The following is an 11,122-nucleotide window of genomic DNA, read 5'->3' on the forward strand; positions in this document are numbered from 1 at the left end:
GCGAGGCGGTCCACGTCGCGCTGTTATCAAATTCGGTAAAACGGATTGAATTTCAAATGTAAATAGGTTTAGTTACATATACACGCCCGTTGTGGAATCATACCTTGCACGTTGCTTCATGTATATTGCGTCCGGGAAACAATTAATTTCCCGATACGTGTCCGTTAGAATGCATTCAATCTCGCCCAAATGCCAAGCAATCACACTGTCCATTCGTTTGATTTCACTTACACAAACAAACTAACACTATATAAAAACACGCTGTAAACAATACAATACACTATAAACAATATGATAATACACTACATAATACTATACAATTGTTATTATTATTATTATTATTAAGATAGTTTAACCAGACCACTGAATACTAAATAATACACTATAAACAATGTAATAATACACTATATGACACTATATTAATATTATTATTAGTAAGATAGTTTAACCAGACCACTGAATTCTATATAATAATCCACCAAAAACAATATAATAATAAACTATACGATACTATATAATAATAATAATTATTATTATTATTAAGATACTTTAACCAGACCACTGAACACTATATAATAATACACTATATGATACTAAAAAATTATTATTATTATTATTAAGATGGTTTAACCAGACCACCGCCAAAGTCATACTTTAATATACTGAAACGAAATGAACCTTTGGTGCACAAAACTTCCACATTACCCGCTTCATCGCTTCATGCATCGACAAAAAGGGTCACCATCCAACTCTAGCGCTTCCTTGATAATTAGGCCCTCCTTTCCAATGCCTCTTTCTACGGCTTACCCTCTTACTTCTCATCCCTCATACGACTTTCGACTTATGCTTTATTCACCATAATATCGTTCCCCATTCTTGCCACACGACCGGATCATCTCGAAATATATTTCGCAATTTCTCACCCTTTCAGTTCTTCTTTCGCCACATTAGTAAGTAAATAGTTCACCTCGGCAGCTTCAACCTTTTTATCCATACTAGCATTCAGTATCCAAACTTCATATAATATATATATATATATATATATATATATATATATATATATATATATATATATATATAATTATAGTATATTAATTTCCCGGCTCTAAGCAAGTCTATCCGGGATGAGTCATGTCTTCTCTCTTGCTACAACCCACCACAGTCGACTACCATCCAAACATAATCCACCGTGTGTGGGAACAAAGGGACATTTGGCATTCCAGCAAATAAGCCAAAGTTATCCCCCCCCCATCCCGCCCCCCCTCGATATCGATTTCACTCCTCACGCTGTTGAGGTAAGGTTTGAGCAAAGATTTAAACTGAAACGAAGAATTGATCAATCAAATCTGTTACTGATATCTTCTCTCTGTATTCCCTGTTGCTTCTTTCAAATGAACACCAAATTCTTTGGAAGCTTGAATTTCACGTCTATGGCCCCTAGCTATGGGTTTGTTCCATATGGCTAGCGTTCATCTTCTGAATAATAAAAATAAAGATAATAATAATACTGCTTTCTCTCTCTATCTATCCCAGCTGCGACCAGCAACTATCGACTAACAATCTGACATATACCTAATTCACTGCTCAGGTCAACAGAGGCACACTAGATCGGGGATCGAACGCGGAGCACTCACTTGTGAGGTGGGCGGTTTATTCTTTGGCTGTGAAAGAGACAATCAACCGTAAGGCTTATCATTTTCACACCTTCTACTTTTTGATGCAGTTTTTTTAGCATCTTAGATGTTAATTTTACAGATGATCAAAGACACTGTAGACTGCTCTTCCCAGCAAGAGCCCGTGCTGGCACACAAGTCTACCTATAATTAAGGTAATAAACAGTCTCTATTCTCGCCATCGTCATCATCATCAACTTGAGCTCTTAACCTTTTTCTTGCCCTTCTTGCTTCCTCTCTCTCTCTCTCTCTCTCTCTCTCTCTCTCTCTCTCTCTCTCTCTCTCGATTTCTTCCCTTCCTCTACAACATCACACAACCTTCAACTTTAAATTTCTTGCCTAGACTCTCCATCTACCTACCCTAAACCCCGATCCTCTCTCTCTCTCTCTCTCTCTCTCTCTCTCTCTCTCTCTCTCTCTCTCTCTCTCGTCGCCATTTTTCCTTCCGGCGATCTTCCCAGAGCAAACTCTCCCAAAATTCCAATATAAATAGACGACATCTGATCGGGTCACTCCAATATCAACAGGGGAGGTACGGTAGGTCTAGGGTTAGTGGCGTGCGGTTTATACAAACAACTGAGAAGACTATAAAAAAAAAAGAGGCTCTGCTAGAATACAAAATGTCGATTGTTAATGATAATGATAGGACCTATACAGAGAGAACATTAAAACAACGAGTAAAAGCTACATCCGATGGGGTCAGTTCAATGTCAACAAGGCTCAGCTCGGTAGGTTTAGGCCTATGGCGCACGTAAAACTAAAGACATAAAAAAAAAGGGATCCTCTGGCACTAACATAATTAGAACATAAATAATAATGGTAAGACCAACACGGAGCACCCCGATAACCAGAACGAATAACAGCCTGAACCCAAGAATCCACGAATGTCTGTCTGTCTGTAAGTCTGTGCGTGTGAATGTGAAGCAAGGCCAGCCGAACGAGTTGGAAGCCTCGAGCGGATAATCACCCATACCGTTATCTGAGCGGGACTCCCGCAATCCGGGGAAGGAAATACTAGGCTTAAAAAATGATGATGATTATAAATGCAGTTTATTTACAGAGCAGTTAAATTAGAGTGACGACATTAGGCAATCAACAGCACACTCGATTTCGCATTAAGATTCTGCTTCTGAAAGTTCAAACGGTGTCGGTGCCTCTCCTTTGGTGGTCTGAGAAAGCACCTGAATTACACACCAGCAACTTCATTTATTTCCCCAGGTTCGTTGTTTCAGGACTACATTGATGTACGAACTGCGATAACCACACGTTTACACACACACACACACACACACACATATATAGTGTATATAAAAATATATAACTATTTGTACATTATACATTATATATTTATTTATATAGACTGATTTCTTTCCCCAGGTTCGTTGTTTCAAGACTGCGTTAATATACGAACAGCAACAACCACACGTTTACACACACACACATATACTGTATATATACACATACATAGCGTATCTAAAAATATATGACTATCTATATAAATGTACATATACACTGTACATTTAATTATGTATGTAATCTGATTTCTTACCTTGAGAGTTCGTCCTTGATTTAACATTTAAGTGATAAACGTGGCAGTGACAGCAATCAGGTTTTCTCTAGCCCCACCCCGTTTGGGAATACAGCAAACACAAACAAACACATACACACACACAAACATATATATGTGTATATGTGTTATATATATATATATATATATATAATATATATATATATACTCGTATATATATATATATATATATATATATATATATATATATATATATATATATATATATATTATGTGCATGTACTGTATGTACAGTAAATATGTACTAATATTTTTATTTACGTCTGTCAGCACGTATTCATTGTTGAGGTTGCTGGTCCCATAAGAATTTTAACTTTCATTACGACACCACAGTTGTCTAACTTCCAAGTACCCACTCAGTTTACTTAGGTCACCAAAGACAATGGATTTTTAAGGAGGCATACCCATCCGATTACCACAACACAAGCCCCACTGTGTACGTGTGTATACATATACACACAATATATATATACATACATACATACATACATACACATATAAATGTATATGTTTATTACTTTCCTCATACAGATAGTAGGAATGGTGGTGTTTCTTCAATGACTTTTTACTTTTCTGTACAAGAAAACTATTGTGCCGGCTTTGTCTGTCCGTCCGCACTTTTTCTGTCCGCCCTGAAATCTTAAAAACTACTGAGGCTAGAGGGCTGCAAATTGGTATGTTGATCATCCACCCTCCAATCATCAAACATACCAAATTGCAGCCCACTAGACTCAGTAGCTTATATTTCATTTAAGGTTAAATTTAGCAATAATCGTGCTTCTGGTAACGATATAGGATAGGCCACCATCGGGCCGTGGTTGAAGTTTCATGGGCCGCGGCTCATACAGCATTATCCCGAGACCACCGAATGATAGATCTAATTTCGGTAGTCTTGATTATACGCTGTAGCGGCTGTACATAAAACTCGATTGCTCCGAAGAAACTTTGGCGCAATTTTTACTTAACTCGGTAGTGATTCATCACCATCGATTATTCTCCAGGTCCATGATTCACTGCCTGGTCAATAGTGATACCGGGGATTTGCCAGGAAACAGGTCAAGTCCTTTACTCTTCATGAGACTGAATGTTGGAACCACTGATTAAATGTAATATATATATATATATATATATATATATATATATATATATATATATATATATATATATATATATATATATATATATATATACAGTATATATATAGGCGGGAGATGTTTGAAAAAACCTAATTCTTAGTACGTTAAGAATTGCGAAGTTTAATATTCGCAATAAAGGATAATTACAATTTCCATTTTTATAGAAAAACATATTTGGTAGTCACACCTGGATCGTGAAACGAGGTAAAATAGCAAAAAAGAAACATATAAACATTTGCAGTAAAATATCGGAAAGAATGAATAAGTACTTTATGGTAAAAGCAAAGGATATGAAGATTTGACAAGTTTGAGATTTAATCTTATATAAAATCTCAATCATATTCAATTTCTTTCTATTCCGGATATGAGGACATTTACCCCTGACATTTACTTTTTTGGTGCGTTTTAAGGATCGAATCCGGGAACCTCGATTTTGAGCCGAGAGTGCTACCAGCTGCATCACGGTGAAAGAACTTGTCCACTGAATAAACACTTCTCGAGAGAAGACAAAAAAGAAGGGTAAAATGTATATATATTTATATATACAATAAAAATTTTGTTACAGGGGAAAAAAATAATGAAGGCCACTCCAGCTTACTGGCATTAATGGAAAGATAATCAATATACAGTACACTGACATTAATACAGTATACAGTAATAAGTAACATACGTAACCTAAGAAAAATATTTCGTAAAGAATTTGTGACTTGGTCCACAGACCAAAACTGCAGCATAGAATCCTATGCAATTTCTGGTTTGAAGCCTCCAAAATTGTATTCAGGGGTATAAACATAACTCTTTTATGGCTCTCCGAGGAAAGCCGCAATATTTCTAAAACTGTTTCTCTTTTGAAAACTTCTGGTGTATTTCAGGTGGGGAATTGAAATCTTTGTTTATTCTTTTCTCCTTGACCGGATGCCCCACCCCTTGTGTGCGCGTGTGTGTGTGTGTGTGTGTGTGCGCGTGTGCGTGTGTGAGTGCTGTACTTTGTTTATCCTTAATTGAATTTTTATGTTGCTGAAATGATAAGTTCAATGAAGTTCAATGCAGCCCAGTGCTTGACTACCAGAATATTTAATTAACTAGGTTTATCATCATTAGTCTAAATATACAAACGTCACTATGGAATAATATTAGCCATTAGTCTCTCTAACCATATATATATATATACATACATAAGCATACATACATACATACACACACACATATATATATATATATATATATATATATATATATATATATATATATATATATATATATATAGAAATATGTATATATATACAGTATAGATATATATAATATATATAAAGTGGAATCATTCAGAGGAGTAAATAACCATGTCTATAACTTAAGAAGGACATTACTTAAAGTCGGAGCAATAACAGTCATTAAAGTGTACAAAGTTCAGATACAATTAAATATCCATACACGATAAAAGACTGAAAAAAGACTGAAGACAAGCAAATAGACACAAGTCTACAACTTGAGAGAAACATAACTAAAAGTCAGGAAAAACTAAGGCTGTGGTACACAGCGAGGATTTCAGCCACTGTTCGACTTTTGGGCTTCCGCATTCATACCACCGGGAATGAAAGACGCCGACCACTGGGCCACTCTGACAGCACGGCAGTCAGAAGAGTTTCAGATACTGACAATCGGCAGAGCAAGCAGCACGCAATATTTCTTGAGGAGCACCCACTCAAGACGATAGCGCGTGCCCCCTCTTGAAATCGATCTCGGTGTTGGCGGCTACTGTTCATGACTCACTGGTTGAGAAATATGCCTTTGCAACAAATGACACAACCACATGTACAAGAGCACAGTACATTATATATATGTATATATACACATACTGTATATATATACACATATATATGTGTATATACATACATACATACATACTTTAAGCTCTATTCTCAATTCGACAACACCTTTTCGATTTAGTTTCAATGTTATACCATGGTGCATGTCAGCGTGGCAATACAAATCGCGCTAGTTTAATGTATAATCTTACTTTCGTATGCAATGTCAGCCTATGTACTTTTCTAATCTTATTCAGAATGTCAAGTATTACTTTGCATTTTTTTAGTCTTTCACTAAATTCCATCTCGAGAGAGCATGTATCACTGACCCTAAATATTGGAAAGATTCATCCTCCGTAATTCTTTCTCAATCTGGAGTTATTTCAACCTTCTTGTGCGTTCTCTCTCTCTCTCTCTCTCTCTCTCTCTCTCTCTCTCTCTCTCTCTCCTCTCTCTCGTATATATCACTGACCCTAAACATTGGAATGATGATTCAACCTCCGTAATTCTTTCTCAATCTAGAGTTATTTCAACCTTCTTGTGCATTCTCTCTCTCTCTCTCTCTCTCTCTCTCTCTCTCTCTCAGATTCATCTTGGACCTTCTTTCTATAGATACGTGATGTATTCTATTGAGTGAACTTTGTATATCATCTACATATTCTAAGTTTGTTAACTTTCAAACGTTACACCTATGTAAACCTCCTCTTCCAGCTCCAACCACGTTTTTCAGAGTAAAATTCACGAGAAGGGTAGACAGCAAAGAATGAGATTGCTAGTCCCACGCTATTATGAAACACTGGTGCACTCCATCACAGCCAAATAACTATCAGGTACATATTTCACTGCTTAGGTCAAAGGAAGTAACATGGGACCCAATTCGCACGGAAACGGAACCTCGCCATCTTAATGATGAGGCGAGTTTCATGCCCTTTAGATGAGAGAGAGAGAGAGAGAGAGAGAGAGAAACATGAGCCATTAACATCATATGCCTTTAAAAAGGTACGCATCTCATTCATTGTGCTTTGTTAATATGGACATCAAAAAACGCTGTTTCCTCAAACTACGGCCCGCATACATTATCAGGCACAACCTTGCATTCACGGACGCGAGCGAGCAAGCAAGCACAATAAAAAAAAAAATACAACAACTAATGCATAAGCTTTATAAATGCCACTACCTGAAGCAAGTTCAACTTCACAGTTACTTTCAGCAAAAAAAAAAAAAAAAAAAAATCTGGATGTCAGAAATATGGCTGCACAAATAAATCCGTCTTATCACACTCTTCTTGGATGTTTATCACATCCTGTTTGTGATGTAAATGGATTCGTCCCCCTAATTAGTAACCACTCCGTCTCCCCTGTCCGTCTTTGATGTCATCTGAGTTGGGGTGGTGGGGAGGGGGTAGGGGGGAGGGTTTGAGGTGAGTAACAAGAAGCTGTTGCACTGAGCTTAATTTACCAGAAACTAGTGAACACTGAGGACGAAAGCCTATGGCTAACTTGAGTTAAAATCAATGAAGAATCGTTCGAAACTTTGCGCTTGACATGAAAACTTAGTTTGGTTGATGGATTATTAATTTATTTTTTCAGGCTAGTGTCAAAACGTACACATGAATGCGGAAAATATCAAATATCAATTTCCAACTGAAAAAGGCGACTCAACTCATCTGTGCTCAGTAAATATATATCTACTGGTACATAGGTGTGCATGCACGCGTGCGCGCAAAAATGCATGAACAGTGAGATATATATATATATATATATATATATATATATATATATTATATATATATATATATAATAATGGTATATATATATATTATATATATATATACCATTATTATTATCATATTAAGATGAAACCTATTCATATGGAACAAGCTCAAAGGGGCCAGTGACTTGAAATTCAAGCTTCCAAAGAGTATGGTGTTCATAAGGAAGAAGTAAGAGGAGGTAAAGGGAAATACATAAAGAAGAGATTCCACTTATTAAAAAAGAAAAAAATAAATTAATAAATAGATAAAAATGTATTACAATGCAAGGAGACTAGTATTATTAGGGTGGTAATGCATTGTTAGGAATAACTTACAGCAAAGAAGAATGATATTTGTTAACTGCTTCGTCCCTTGAATTCATTTGCACACTAGATTCGATATAAATCATCGTTTGAACTTCTAAAGTTCCAATTGCACGACATGCTCTGGGAGGCTGTTCCACAGTCCAACGGTGTGAGGAATAAAGGACCTCTGGAACTGACAAGTTCGACAGCGAGGCATATTTACTGCACATAGGTGCTGCTGTTCAGGGAATCAGGTCGCTCTCGGCAAGTAAAGGGGATCAGGGATCAATTGTGAATGTGAAAGATCTCTGTTGAATTACAACTTATGAAAAAGCGACAAACAAGAGACCATCCGTCGATGCCAAGTCATAACTGCTACTGTTAAGAAACACAAACTTTATCACCACTAACAACTCTACCTAAAAGAGATAAATCTCTGGCAGAAGCAGACATCCACACCGGAGAACAGTATTCTCATAAAGGAAGCCCAAACGACCTAAAACAGGTTGCACTGATTTTATCACTGAGACCTTATGAACAATACCCAATTTTCGTGCTACATTTGATGAAACTTCCATTAGGTGCTTCTCAAAAGTTTGATGTGAGTCAAAAGTTACACCTACAATAGCTAAAGCTTCAGCAGTTCCAACCAACAGAAGGAGAGGATGAGGTGGGAAATCTGTACGAGATCTGCTAATCATTAGTGTTCTGGTTTTACTGGAGTTCAGCCTCATACCCCACCGACTACGCCATTCACTATAATCCGGTCCACGTCCCGACTGAGCTGAGGACAGCTTCATTTCTCATAAGTGGAGACTTTACTACACCCATACGTGTTGCATCATCGGCATACTGAACAGTCTTGTTTTCCAGGCCAACATCAATATCACTTGTATACACTAAAAATAACAGTGGACCAAGAACACTACCTCGCGGAACTCCACGCAAGATAGATCTTGGTTCACGAAAGATCCCGTCCACAGCAACTCACTGCTGCGTACCTGTAAGGAATGGAATGGAATGTAGAATTTAGTCCAAAGGCCAAGCACTGAGACCTATGAAGTCATTCAGCGCTGAAAGGGAAATTGAGAGTAGAAAGGTTTGAAAGGTGTAACAGGAGGAAGACCTCGGAGTTGCACTATGACACAATTGTTAGGAGAGGGTGGATAGCAAGATGGAAGGGAGAGAATATGAACGGAGGTGCAGTAAAAGGAATGAAAAGGGTTGCAGCTGGGGGCTGAAGGAACGCTCCAAAGAACTGTAAGTAATGCCTACAGCGCTCTGCGTGAGGTGCACCAGTAAGGAAATCTTAAAGTAATCCTAAAACATATCAAACCACTCTGAAGTTTATAAACGAGTGCCTTGGTGATTAACTAAATCCAAGCAGCACTAATATATATATATATATATATATATATATATATATATATATATATATATATATATATATATATATATATATATATCTAAAAATCTGAAAAATATGCACGTGATTTGCTTGAAAGGAAACAACGTGGTGCCAAAGTGCTTTCGTGTAATTAACCATCCTCAGGGCACAAGAGGATGTGTCAACTGCTACGAAAGTGACTTGGCACTCTGTCATTCTTTCAAGCGTTTCCTTCAGGTTCAGCTGATCTCTCTCTCTCTCTCTCTCTCTCTCTCTCTCACACACACACACACACACACACACACACACACACATATATATATATATATATATATATATATATATATATATATATATATATATTATAATTATATATATATATATGTGTGTGTGTGTGTGTAAACAACAAACAAGTGCAAGCGTCTCAAACACCATCCTACGAGTACTTATGCTAGATATTTGAAGTTACCGAAGTTGTCAAACGGCACAGTATAAATAAACGACAAGAATTAAAAGGCAGGCCAGTGAGTTCATTAATACTCCGTGCCAGATGATCATAACAACCAAAACAGAAGCAACTTTAAGACAACTTAAAAAAGAGAGGAGTCCTCCATAAGCAATATGAACGTTACTCAAGTGGAAAACGCGAGAGAAAAGAGGAAAAGGATAGAAAAACATTATCCACCACCGACAGCGTTCCTTTAACATATCCCGAGTACCACCACCTGCCCCGGACCCCACCACACTGTCCGCCTCCACCTCCTCATCATCATTACGCTCCCGATGACGTCATCAAATGTGTTCCGAGAGCAGCCGACCTTTTCGGGGGTGAGCAGCGCTCTCGACGAGTGAGGCTCGTTTTTCCCGGAGGCTCTCAAACACCTTTTTACCTTTTGGAAAACTTTCAAAAGGTCGCCCACGTGGATCGTCGTCGTCGTCGTCGGCGGTCGCTGTAGCCCCCAGTTCCACCCACCACCCACCCACCGCCCACACACACACACACACACACACACATATGTGGTACTTAGTTGGTCGCTTTATACGAGGAATCTGGAGGGTGTAAATGAGAGCAGTGCCTCCAGAGGTATTGTTTCTATTTCTTCATTCGACAGAATGCGTGGTGGCTGGAAGGTGGCCATTCTTGAAGCTTACTCTGCAACTACATACATGAGAAGGCGTTTGAAATAATTACCTTGAGCATTTCCCTCTATTTCTGTTTCTTTGCATTCACATGAACACAAAAGCAGGCGTCGAATCCTTTTATGAGACAATCAAATTTGAATGTAAATGTGTTTCTCTCTCTCTCTCTCTCTCCAACACACATATATACACATATACATATTGTATGTATATAAATACACAACAGGCATATATATATATAAATGTGTGTATTTATAAAATGCAACACTGAATGAAAAGAGGCGTTCCTGCAAATATAAATATCTGTATCAATTCCTATCGAAATGCATAAAGTA

The sequence above is a fragment of the Macrobrachium rosenbergii genome, chromosome 3 (genome assembly GCF_040412425.1).
Source record: "Macrobrachium rosenbergii isolate ZJJX-2024 chromosome 3, ASM4041242v1, whole genome shotgun sequence".
Taxonomy (NCBI): domain Eukaryota; kingdom Metazoa; phylum Arthropoda; class Malacostraca; order Decapoda; family Palaemonidae; genus Macrobrachium; species Macrobrachium rosenbergii.